The sequence below is a fragment of the Mustela putorius genome, unplaced genomic scaffold, assembly GCF_011764305.1.
Source record: "Mustela putorius furo isolate JIRA1106 unplaced genomic scaffold, ASM1176430v1.1 tig00537227_pilon_pilon_pilon, whole genome shotgun sequence".
Classification (NCBI taxonomy): Eukaryota; Metazoa; Chordata; class Mammalia; order Carnivora; family Mustelidae; genus Mustela; species Mustela putorius.
In genome coordinates, this window is record NW_025422368.1 from 22628644 (window position 1) to 22642112 (window position 13469).

Here is a 13469-nt window from a genome sequence, read left to right on the forward strand (position 1 = left end):
ACACTGACATTTTCTCATTAGTACTGTGCTCTTTTTCCACCGGTAAATGTAAACTGTCAGTTTCTGTCCTGTTCAGTTAGCACCTGTGTTATTCAGCAAACATATATGGTGCACCCACCAGGTATCAGCCACGGTGCTGAAGGGTTCAAGAGGTAGAACAGGAATCAGAAGAGTAAGCAGATAAGCTCTGTGAGAGGTCTTGTGATGAAACAAAAACAGAATGCTTTTGGAGGCACAGAGCATGGCCTCCTTCAGATCAGAAGAGGAGCCGAGAGATTGGGGAAAGATGCTTAGAGGGAGTCTAAAGTCAGAGAAGTATTGTCTAAGGAGGAAGAATAGCATATACAGTGCAAAGATGCTTGAGAGAATGAGATATTCAGTGAACCACAACGTCCTAGCATAATGGGAGGACAGCTGGGAGAGTTACAGGAGGATCAAGAAGGAGTATCAGTGACTCTTGAGGACCTTAAATATTATAGATTTGTCAGATGTTTTTTTATTTGAAGGCAGTAGAGAGCCTTTGGAAGATTCTGAGAGGAGTGGGAAATCAAATGTGTATTTAAAAAGATTTCTGGGGTGCCTGGGTGGCTCAGTGGCTTAAGCATCTGCCTTCATTAGGCTCTGGTCATGATCCCAGGGTTCCAGGATTGAGCCCCAGATCAGGCTCCTTGTTCCGTGGGGAGCCTGCTTCTCCCTCTCCCCCTGCTGTTCTCCCTGCTTGTGCTCTATTTCTCTGTCAAATAAATAAATAAAAATCTTAAAAAGAAAGAAAGAAAGATAGATTTCTCAGCTATAATGTACAAAATGGATATGCAAGGGAAGAGGTAAGATAGGAAGGCAGAAGAATCACTGGCAGGTAGTCACAGAGTGCAGTAGTTCCGCTGCAAGCTACGAGTGTACAAAACTGAGAAGAGCCCCCATGTCTGTCAACCCTAGACAAATGAATAAATTATGTTTTGGTTTTTTTTTTTAAATATTTTGTTTATTTATTTGACAGAGAGAGAGATCACAAGTAGGCAGAGAGGGGGAAAGCAGGCTCCCTGCTGAGCAGGGAGCCGGATTCGAGACTCGATCCCAGGACCCTGAGACCATGACCTAAGCTGAAGGCAGAGGCTTAACCACACTGAGCCACCCAGGTGACCCAAATTGTGGTTTCTTTATGCAATGGAAATCTCTACTGCAGTGAGCAAGAATGAGCTATGCACAGCAGCATGGGCGAAGCTCAGCAAACATACAGTATGTGAAGAAAGCAGCCACCACTTCATGTGATGTCGTCCGTTCATACCAAATGCAGAGCAGGTGAAACTAGTCTGATGATGGAGGGCAGAGTAATGGCTTCCTTTTAGGAAGGGGTCAGGACGAAGAGAGGGGTTCTTTCTGGTCTTAAAAAGTGATTAGACAGATGTATTTGCTTTGTGAAAATTTATCAGACTTAAAATTTCAGAAATGTTCAATTTCAATTAAATGTTTCTCGAAAAATCCAGTTTTCTTAACTGCAAAGTGTGTACACTGTTTGATTCCCATTCCCTAGAAAGCCCCGTTCTATCTAAACAGTGACACATTTATTGTCTTGCTGCTGCTTTGCTCCCACTTTTCAACTCGTTGAGGCAGGGGTAGGTTTGGGGGACCACTGGAATAATCCTTGGCCTATTTTTTTTTTACCCATTTCATTCAATGATAGTTCTACAAGCAGATAGTTCTATAGGCAGCTTTGCCAAGATAACTGCTAGATTAGCAGTAGTTGAGCTTTGCTTTTTACTCTGAAAATGTAAAGCTTGATGAGATGTAAACACATTGTGGAAGTCAGACATACTAATGAAATGTAAGTAAATGTATTTAAACATAACAAAAACTAAGGGTTTCTTTTTTCCCCTGAAGCAAACAATTTAATTTGGCAAGTATATTAGGATTTTTAAGTTAGTTGCTTGAGTTGCTATGCCTTACAGTTGTGCCATTTATATTTTCATCTCTCTAGGTTATACACATTCATGTGCTCTAGGTTAGAGCTTTCCTCACTCAGTCGGTCTCCTGACTGACAGGTCACAGCCATCTTCCCCTGGCTCTGCTGGTTTCAGTAAAGGGCAGGGACTCGGCCTAAGCCCAGTACTTTAAATAGAATATTGTAAGTAGAATACCATTTCAGTCAGCATCACTGTTAATATTTACAATAAGTACCAAGCCTTTTGCCCCGAAATGTCACAGCACACATCTCAAACTTAGCAGCTATCTTCTCCAATAATGCTGAATGACCGCAAAACAGTACAACACTTCCTAGATTATTTGAAGTCCAAAACTCGCCCCCCACCTAAATGCAGAGCAGCACATTGTATCCTTTAAAGAGAATGGCATCTGAAGATATTATGAGGAATAAACTGTGGCAATTTGGAACAATAGCATTATATGTTACATTACACTGAATAATTAACCTCTCTATTAAAGTTTTGCTGCAGTGGGGCGCCTGGGTGGCTCAGTGGGTTAAAGCCTCTGCCTTCGGCTCAGGTCATGATCTCAGGGTCCTGGGATCGAGTCCCTGGGCTCTCTGCCCAGCAGGGAGTCCGCTTCCCTCTCTCTCTGCCTGCCCCTCTGCCTACTTGTGATCTCTCTGTCAAATAAATAAATAAAATCTTTAAAAAAAATAAAATAAAATTTTTCTGCAGTGGAAAATATCTGTCACTTGAAAATATCACCAAAAGATGTTCCTATTTCTGCAGATTATCTAAGAATTTAATTATTTAATTAAATTAGATTTTTCTTAAGGAAATAAATAGAATTAGCAAAGTTCTTCTTAACTCAAGGATTATAGGAAAATGCCTTTTCACAGTTGTTCATACTTTTTAAATCTTCTTTGAATTGAAGTAATTCTACTTTAACAAAGATACTTAGGGATCATACATGTTTAGTTTTGCCAAATATAATTTCTGGTTCCCATGCCCTGAAAGCATTTAGTACTTTACCAGCTGAGTAAGTATAGTAATGAAATTTGGGGAAATATTTGAACCGTTCCACTTTATATACTGTGTTATTTAAATCTTCACATTGAAGTTAGTACAAGTTTAATAGTCTGGCAACTACTTTGACCCAGGAGTCAGGCACTCAAATTTTCTTTTTTTAAACTGCATATATTAATTTCAGTAACATTTATTCCCCAAATTCTTTTATTTTGGCTTTCAAGTGTTTATATACTAATTTAGCTTAGAAATACTAATTTCCTATACCTTCAAAAAATGTGTTTTGACATAGAAAGTTTGGCTATTTAAAGTTACCATTATAACCATAAGTTAAAATTGTTGAAAAGTTTACACTTATTTCATTGCAAATATAAAAATGAGTTTCTTTGTCATACTTGATGGGCTCAGTATTTATAAAAATATGAATAAGTCTGTAGTGATCTTGATTTCATGAATAAAAAATAAATTTATTTTTATCCCATATTAAGTAAAACAGTGGGTTTCATCACAGGAGGTCATAAATACTAAATTCAGAAAATGGGTTCATTATACCTGAATGATGATCATAAGGTCACAACATAATTTGCTATCACTCAGAAGGATAACACTCACTCATGAAATGCCCACATCTATTCAGATGTGAAGAAGAAAACGATTATGCCCTGCAGATCCTTTGTTTTAATAAAGAACTTGTGCTTTGGGGGTCTGATAACACTTGGATTTAGACCCTAGCTCTATTCCTGCTCCACCTAGACAAGGGAGAGGCAGGAGGAGCATTTCCAGCAGGAATCTGGAGTCATGTTTTCCTTCCTAAGTTTGATGTGATTATTGAACACCAGCTCCTTGCTTCTCAGCTCTGTGGCAATAATTAGACCGAATATATCATTAGCTTAGTAGTACTAGAATTTCTGTGTCCTATGGTCACATCTACTTGATTACTTTCTGTCCTGAGCCAGGACTGGTGATTACAGAGTCCTGGCAAACTTTACTAATAACTCTATTTCATAAATATAAGTAACTTTTCAGTAATTATGAGCATTATCAGAGTTAGATCTACCACTTGCTGGCTGAGTGATTCTGGGCGAGTTACTAATTTCTCTATACCCCCATTTCCTCATTTGTATCAAAATAATTCATGTCACATAGAGATATAGATGGGTATTGAATGGATTAAATATAATAGTTAACATTTCATCTATTGCAAAGTAAGAGCTCAGTCTATATTAGCTATTTATTCTTATTGTTTCACAAATAACAAAGTATGTTTTTGTTTGAAGGGTTGGTTTACAATGAAAATACTAAAGTGCATCTGCTCAAGGAGAAATATCACATATGTGTGTGCACTTACGTCTGTCATTTAAAATGTAACCAAGTGTTCAGTAATATTTTAAAGTGCATTATAACATTGCTCCCTGCCAGTTTTCTAATGATTATGGATGAGAACCTTGAAATAGCACTATAGTGAAAGCCACAAATTTGCTTAAGGCCATAGTTCAGGGGTTTTTTGCATTAAGACTTTGAGAATGGGGGAAAAAAAAAAGACTTTGAGAATGGGATCCCTCATGCCAGGCCTTGGAGCTCTAATAGGAGTTAAGCTCTCCCAGATCTTGGCACCATACACATGCCTCCAACTGCCTCTAACTGGCCACAAAGTAGACTGGGACCCTAACAGAAGATATAAGTGCAAAGCAGATGGCTTTTTATTTTCCTTTTTTATAATACTACAGCAAGAAATGGAACCCACTGGTATATTATTTTTATATTTCTTAAGAGATTTTGTGCCAATAAAACTAAGTTTGTAAGGTCCCCCACTGTTCTGTCTTCCATAAACATGTAACAAAATTAGCAAGAACAGCAACACATGGTTTTTTCATACTCCTCTTATATCAGTGGTAACCCCCATTTTATGGTCTATTTTAGCTAGAATTCTTTATAGGAACAAGTCCTTCAACAGCTTCTATATTGGACACTTAATTTATTTCAATATTTGTAAATATATTTAATATCTGTTTTCAGAATTATCTGGTATTATTCCATATTGGCTAACTTGTATCCATGTGATCTTGATCAAATGATGCAATTTGACCAGGCCTCAGTCTTCTATGTTAAGTAAAATGATTATACAAGTTGATAGCCAATGAGTTGCTAGCTCTGAAAGGCAAGATATCTTATCCATTTGGTTTTGGTGAATTCTATGAAATGATTGACCTTTACCTAGAGCGAAAATGCCATCTTGTGCCTGTCCCTCCAGTTTCTCCAGTACGAGGAATCCACAACTCCCTTGCTACAACTTTTGCCAGGTAGAGCCAAGTATATTTTGGTGTGTTGTTGGTTGGCTTTTTATTATTAACATATTATGTATTATTTGCTTCACAGGTACAGGTCTGTGAATCATCAGTCTTACACAGTTCACAGCACTCACCGTAGCACACACCCTCCCCAGTGTTCATAACCCACCACCTTTTCCCTTCCCACCCCACCCCCCAGCAACCCTCAGTTTGTTTCCTGAGATAAAGAGTCTGTTATGGTTTGTCTGCCTGCCTCTCAAACTCCTCATATCAGAGAGATCATATGATAATTATCTTTCTCTGATTGACTTATTTCACTTAGCATAATACCCTCTAGTTCCATCCGTGTCATTGAAAATGGCAAGATTTCAGGGGTTTTTGATGGCTGCATAGTATTTCATTGTATATATATACACCACATCTTCTTTATCCATTCATCTGTTCATAGACATCTAGGTTCTTTCCATAGTTTAACTATTGTGGACATGGCTGCTATAAACATTCGGGTGCATGTACCCCTTGGATCACTACATTTGTATCTTTAGGGTAAATACCTAGTAGTGTGATTGCTGGGTCATAGGGTAGCTCTATTTTCAACTTTTATAGGAACCTCCATACTGTTGATTGGCTTTTGCCTTGGGAAGAAGAATATGGTAAGGATGGAATGGTAGAAAGGAAGGAATAAAAGAGGCATGTGCTGGGATCTAATGGGTACTTGTGTGGAAGTTAAAGTTGACTCGGGGCTACTACCACTAGAGAAACTGTGACCACAAGGAATTGGCTTACAATGATGGCCATAGGGGCCATCAGAGGACTTGACCTATATCAAATTGTATGTTTCTGTGTGTTGGCCTTCATTCATTTCCATCACTTTTATGGAGACAATGGAAAGCCATTGTTTCATGGCTCCCTGTCCTCTCTGTATCTTCTTCTCCTGTGATCCTTTTCAGGGTATGATGTTCCAAGTTAAATTCCCAAGCAGAATACTTGATTTAGTAATGTTCTGTCAACAAGAAGTCAAAGAAGAATTCAGTCTAATAAACATGGCCTTGTGTCCATGGGATATTAGAATGTACGAATGGTAACCATTCTGAGCAAGAAATTACTTATTGATAGTGTTGTATATTAGACTGGTAGAAGGAATTATTTAGAAGCAGAGTTTGCTTTTGACACTATCCTTGGTTACTGGAAACACATCGCTTTGTTCTCTAAAATGGGCAGTTGTACAGATTTTGCTTCCTCTTAAAATTATACTTACATAGAAATGCTGTATTCCTACTGGGAGCTTTAATTAATAGATCAAATTTTACCTAAATTATTAGTTCAGAAATCAGTCTGGTGAAGTACTGTACTCCCAAAAGATTTTTGATACTCATTTATGAGCATTTGGTTAACACCTCTGTGTATGGGAGAAGTTTCCATTTCAAAGTCATAGTTACGGGTTTAACCTTACGATTTAGAAAAATATTGTCAATAAGCTGTCTGGAGGGGGGCTTAGAATAAGAAACTCAGCTGAGGGCAATGGCTCTTATAGCACCAAATTTGGTGCTAAATAAAAAACTAAAATTACTACCTATATTCATTGTAAAGTTTTACATTTTTAAGGATAGAAAGCTAGGTCTTAATAGCAGGATCAGTATTTTTATACCAGTAACTTTAGCTTGATTTGTGTCATATTTATACCAGATGCATTTGAAATTTCTTAATATGGATGCTAATCCCAATTATCATTTCTAGTCTTGATTTAAAAACTTCTAGAATGTTGGCTGCTCTTAAGGTACATGCTGTAATAAACTAAAATGACTTTATTTTAAGATGCTCTTATTAAAATAGTATTCCTGAAATTTTGTTTTTGTGTTGATTTTTCATATGATAAAGAAGTTTCTAATTTTGAAAGTTACAATTTTTATTTCCATTCACAGAATTAACTTTTGTTGAATTCATATATTGTGCTAAGCCCTGCACTAAATACATTTTTATTTTTTTTTTTTATTTTTTTTTTTTTAAGATCATTTTTTTTTTTTTTAAGATTTTATTTATTTGACAGAGAGAAATCACAAGTAGACGGAGAAGCAGGCAGAGAGAGAGAGGGAGGAAGCAGGCTTCCTGCTGAGCAGAGAGCCCGATGTGGGGCTCGATCCCAGGACCCTGAGATCATGTCCTGAGCCGAAGGCAGCGGCTTAACCCACTGAGCCACCCAGGCGCCCCACTAAATACATTTTTAAAAGATATTTCATTTCTCACAAATGCCTCTTGAAAAGTTCTGTGTCTTGACTTAAGTCATACAGTAAGTAATAGACTCAGGATTTGAACCTTGGTACATTCTGTTTCCACTAATCAGTGTTACCTTGAAAAAATGGCTCTTTCCAAAAAGTAGTTTTTAATGGTATAAACTTAAAGAAAATGCCAGCAATCTCTTAGAAGCTTTGGTTTGTATTTAAGTCAAGAGTTAAAAATTATCATAAATATGCAGACATATTTATTTTAGACTCTGTAAAAATAAATCTGGATGTAATTTTCAAAAACTGGAGAAATAGTTTGTTAGTACTGAAAATGAACCTGATCATGAGACACTCATTTTGCTGACATGTGCAGTTATTTATTATAGGTTCTCTGAATTAAAACTGTAGTTTCTCAACATGATTTAGTTGGTTTACTCTTTTCTTTCTTCTAGAATGGAAAATTTATACATGTTGTCTGATCATTGGTTATTAATAAAAGTAAATTTTCAAGTGATGGTAGGTGAGATTTCTTAGTGTAACTTAGAGCATTTTAAAAACATTTATTTGGGTACATTGACTCCTTTTAGAGAAGTGTGCCTTATTCATGCTTTAATTTCTTTACTCATCCCAATTTAGAATATATGCCCCTAAATTCCTAGGTTTCTGACCTTGTGAGAGTTATTTAAACTGAGAGTCACTTTTCTTTTTAAAATAAGGCTAATGATACCTAACCCACTGAATTGTATCGTGAGGAATAAGTGAGATACAATACTCCATGCTTAGCAGAGAGTAAGTATTCATGCCTTTCATTGCCATAATTGCAGAATCGTCACTTGAACATATTAAATTTGGGAAATGTTTCACTGCATATGTTTAAATGCTGTGACCTGAGGATGATGAATAGTAAAGGAAAGAGCATGGGTTTACTGGATTTAATAATTAATGTGCAAATATTGCTTAGCATTGTGAACTTTTAAAAACATACTATCAAAAAATTCTATGACTAATAAGAAAAATACAAAACCCATCTTTAGAAGGCATAGCTTAATTGTGGCAATTAAGACTTGATATAAGAAAAAGAGAAAAGCTATTAAACGTTCTCATTTGTACTCTACTGTTCCCACAAGTGAGCTTCACACAGTGTCTCTATCACCACTCGTGGGTGTCGCAAAATACATTAAAGGGCTAGCTGAAATCTTGTTTTATATATAGCATGTCTTCAGAATTTGGTCATTTGTATCCTGTAGTTGTACGCATTGTGGCTCTTTGCCACTATCTCATCCTCTGTGCTATGTCACTGAGTCCTAGTTTAACAGAGTTTAACCAGTTTCTCTGCTGTGAGGTATCTGCTGCACATGGTCTCCCAGAGCCAACGTGTTTTGAAAAATGTTTCCCAGAATTGTTAGACTGGGGAGCCTTATTTCCTTGGTGCATGTCACAGGACTGTTGTTCTTAATATCTCATTTTGGGAGGCTTTGATTGATATCGCTGAAGTCCTCTGCCTTAGTGTCCACTTTTGAACATTGTGTGCCTTTTATGACAACCTACTTTCTGTGACAGAGTTTACAGGACTGTATTATAGCAAAATAATGGGTTTGCTACAAGCAACCGAACATTTAACTGGGTTTCCAAAATACAGAACCAGAGTGTTGTAAACATGCATCAGCTGAATACTGCAGTTGAGGAGCAAGCAACCCATGACTGGCATCTGAGGCAGTTTTCCAGAAACTGTTATTTGTCTAGACGAAATCTGTTTTCTTACCCACTTTTTTCCTTTCTTAATGTGTTTTCACCCTCCCTCTCCTTCTCTCTCATTGTGCTTCATCTTGTCATGTTCTCCAGGTTGTTTTTTTCCTGTTGTTGTTATTTGTTTTTATGTTTGGTTACTTTTCCATCTCCCACAGGCAAGAGGTACCATTTTTTTCCTTACCTCAGTCACCATTTGATTATTAAAAAGTTAATACTTTTTTACTTCATAATAGTTGTTCTCTATAACTTCATTTCTCACATAAAATTAGTTTTAGAATGAGGTAATCTAAACTCCCTCTAGTTTTTTTTCTTTAAAGATTAATTTATTGGAGAAAGAGAGTGCATATATGCAGGTAGGGGGAGGGGTGAAGGGAAAAAAGAAGCAGACTTCCCGCTGAGCACCGAGCCCAGCACAGGGCTCTATCCCATGACCTCCCGAGATCATGACCTGAGCAAAACCAAGAGTCTGTCACCCAACTGACTGAGCCACCTGGGCACCCCTAGATTTTATTTTTTAACTAGCTTTCTGTACAAAAGAGAATTGGGGTATCTGATTATTCTAGTAAGTACTCTTCATAATATACAGTGTTCATTGTGCATAATCTCTGTACGGTGCCAGAAGAACTAGTGGCTAGCATCAATGTTTTATTTAAAATAGCTAGTTTGATTGTGAAGATTTTATTATAACACATTTTATCTGTAGGCTCTTTCTATAAAGAATGCTTTAATATGCAATAACCATAGATATTGAGCAAAACTGGACATGAAAGAAATGTTAAAATTGGCACTAAACCACCTGTATGTTTGTGTCTAGGGTCCAGGGGGTAATGCAGTTTGCTTAGCAGTAGCCTGATGGTAGCATCACAAGGAAGTTAGATCATTTTAAAGCTTTCAGTCAATTCTTGTTTTTTGTGAGAGCCCTTGGTCACAACAGTTTCATCGGCTGATCAATACATCACTTTGTTTTCTGTGTTTTTCTGTCAAAAAATACCTTATTTGACACACGTCGTTGATTCATTAACATTAAACTCACAGCCAGTAGCTCTATAATTCATACCTAACAACACATACTTTTCTCCATAAGTCACATCACAGCCTTCTTATACTTATGTCAGCACTATGCTTGGGAGCCATTTTCAACAGTGAAATCACCAACAAAAACTACAAGAATGCCAAAACATGGCACGAAATACACTGGGAAGAGGTAACTTGTCAACAGTATGAGAGCTGAAACAAGAAGGCAGAATAATGCTTCTTTATGACCTCAGCTGGAAATGTGTAGGTCAGACCACTCAGATTTTTCACAGCTGTATACATGTCTTTGAATGACTCTGAAAGTGCCATAAATATTGATTTTGGAGTTACAAATAAATTTTAGTGAGTGTGTGAATTCACAAATAAGGAACCCATGAATAATGAGGATTGACTAAAATTGTTTCATTAAAGCACTGTTCTTGGGGGAGTGTGTCTCCACAAATGTAGATGCTTAATTCCAATATGCTTTCAAGATAATAAATAGTTTTTAACTAAAGAACACTTGTTCCCAGTAACATGTTACTGAATAAACCTAATTTTTCATTATAATAGTTAAAATAATAATGATTTGAATATAGAAACCTTATGGTAAAAACAATAACAACTATAATAATACCCTTGCAATAGAACCTTACTTCTACCTACATTATTGTTTCCATGGAAAAATTTATTCCAAATTCCAACTGAGATGTCAAAGCCCCTTAGCTTCTTGAGTCCTTAGTCCCAATGATGAGCAGTCCACCATACGCACCTACAGTGTAGGACTTCCGTTTTCCCTCTAGTCTAGTTCTGGGGCTGGGAGCAAATGTGGGAGTTGGGCTCTAGACCACAGCACAGAAGGGAGTAGTAGGGGCTTCCACCGAGAAGACAGATTCTTCAAATGACTTTCATGAATAACACCACGATTTTGAGGGAAGCTAGGGGGATGATTGTTAGTACAGCCCCAAACTTGACAGAAGCCATATTTGGAAAACGGGCTCTGCTAGAAATAAAATCTTGGACCATGTGGTTCATTGATCTGATCTATTAAGGCATCTTTTTTACTTTCCTTAAGGATTTCAGTTTGAAAGTATTAATGGTGTTAGAAGAAAAATGCAGATGCTGGTCTTCTCTGTGATGAGCCGTGGTAGGAAGTCTCTGATCAAGAGGATAAACACCTTGCAAGTTTATATCAACTAAGCAATATTATTTATGCTCAATGTTTTCCCACAACGTTATTATACTCTGTAATATTTAACAGATATGCATGTGCTTTATGTTCATTTGTATTCACTTAATGGTTAAAAGTTTGAGGTAAAACAATGATAATTCAAGATAAGAAAATAAGAGGTGGTGTACTAAAATCTTTATAAAACTTAAAAATGGACCTCATAAGTTTCTTTTAAATGATAGGTTTCTTTTGGGGGAGGAGGCCTTTAATGAGATCTTTCTTGCTAGGTTTCCCAAGTTTAAGATCTTTTAATGAAAAACAATGGACTAGGTATTAAATAGATTTTAATTCAGCTTAGTTTTTTTAAACTCAGCTGAGTTTTTTATTTAATAAAATAATTTAATTTTAACATATTAATTTAATACAATATATTAATGTGTGACCATTTTTTAATCTTAATTTTATTCCAAAAAGAATAATACATATTCTATTTTTAGTAAATAGAGCACCTGGTGGAGAAGGAAAAATCTCTTATTTTAAGAGAGGAGCATTTCCAGCAGGAATCTGAGGAGTCAGATTCTGACTGTTTCCTTTCCTTAAATGGTCTTTAAATGGATTGGGGACAGTAGCATATATAAACCTCTCATTTGGAATTTCAAGTGTGCCTATTAAATGCTCAGAGTACTAGAACTGTAAAAAGAAAATTTGTTTAACTTTATTTGCAAGATTTCTTACAAATAAAGTTGGAGCATCCCCTCCCCCCCCGCCCTCACACCCCAGAAACTTTAGCCTCTTGTGGGATTTCATAACTGAGGAACACAGTTGTGGAAATTAGTGTGTCAAGAGGCAAGTGGCTCTTCTTCTGGGCATACAGGGGGTTTATGAAACCACCTTGGCACTTCAGTGTGGAGGCAGAAGGAGCCAAATCAACACACTGGGAAACGGTCCATCCTTTCCCTTGTTTTCAGCATGAAAAAAAGTATTTTTGTACCTTCTCTAGAGAGAGCAATAGGTTTATTCTCCTTCACTCATGTGTGTTCTGACTTATATATCCAGGTGACGGGTGGCCTAGAACTATCTTAGGTCTTTTAAGAAAATGCACAAGGACTATATTATACTCTTTTACTAGACATGTTTTTAGTGTTTTTAAAATAAGCTTTTCAATAAGTCATTGATCCTGAAACACCAGTTCCATCATCAACCTTTAAATAAATTTAAATCATTTTAATTAAATCAATGTTTATTGCATCTCATAAACTTTAGCATTCTTTTCAAAACCAATAAGAAAATAGAATCATAAGACAGTAGACAAATCATTGATTGATTAGTTTTAACACAGGAAGAGCTGAGATTTTAAAAACCTACAGGAAAAAGAATTATGTACAATTGATTTTTAACCAGTTAATAATAACAGTCTAATCAATACAAGAAATCAAGGCATTTGGTTTGATTGTGTGAGAATGTGAAAGACATATATATAATGCAGCTTTAAAGAAAAAAATCAAACAATGGGGAAACAGCAAGTGTAACAAAAAGTTGAGGTTTATATTATTAGAATAACTCTTGTAATTTAAGAATACTGTCAAACCCCAGTTAAATAAATGAGAAAAGGACAAGCAGTTCATTCATGGGGAAGTTGTCAGTCAATAAAGAAATTAATTTCCATCATCTGCTTTCTGCACACTTGTGCCTTATGCTGTGGTTGGTGTTGGCGTTTGAGTGTTGAAGACCCCACTCTCAGTCCTTCGGGGAAGGGAGGGAGGCAAGGGACACATGAAACCAAGGAATGCAGTGGAGTCGTGAAGATACATTTACAGATGCTCGCAAGGCTATGGAAACTGGTTCAACTGGTTTATTTTTCAAAAAATGACAAAAGCTGTTTTTTAACCTTACAAATGATCCTAATGAGTTTTGTTTTTTTTTTAAGAAAGGAATAGCTTATATGTTGAGCAGTAGGGCTTAGTCAAGTAAGTAAGATTTCTTAGAGTTACTTTTTGATTTCTTAGAGTTACTTTATGATGAAAATTATAATTATGAAAATTATAATAATATGAGTCACTATCATGAATAGGTGACT

At 36.3% G+C, this 13469-nt stretch overlaps 1 protein-coding gene across 4 annotated transcripts in view; it reads left to right on the top strand.

The window, feature by feature from the left end:
- Window positions 1-13469, top strand: part of RASSF8 (Ras association domain family member 8) — a 130017-nt gene that overhangs the window by 92302 nt on the left and 24246 nt on the right. The window contains exons 1-2 of one of the 4 annotated variants that reach the window (XM_004776393.3): window positions 10940-11000; window positions 11297-11368. The exons of 2 other annotated variants lie outside the window; for them this stretch is intronic. The gene's annotated coding sequence lies outside the window, so the exon portion shown is untranslated. Of the gene's footprint in view, window positions 1-10907; window positions 11001-11296; window positions 11369-13469 lie in introns of those variants that run through there. One more of the 4 variants, XM_004776391.3, reaches the window with a different exon arrangement.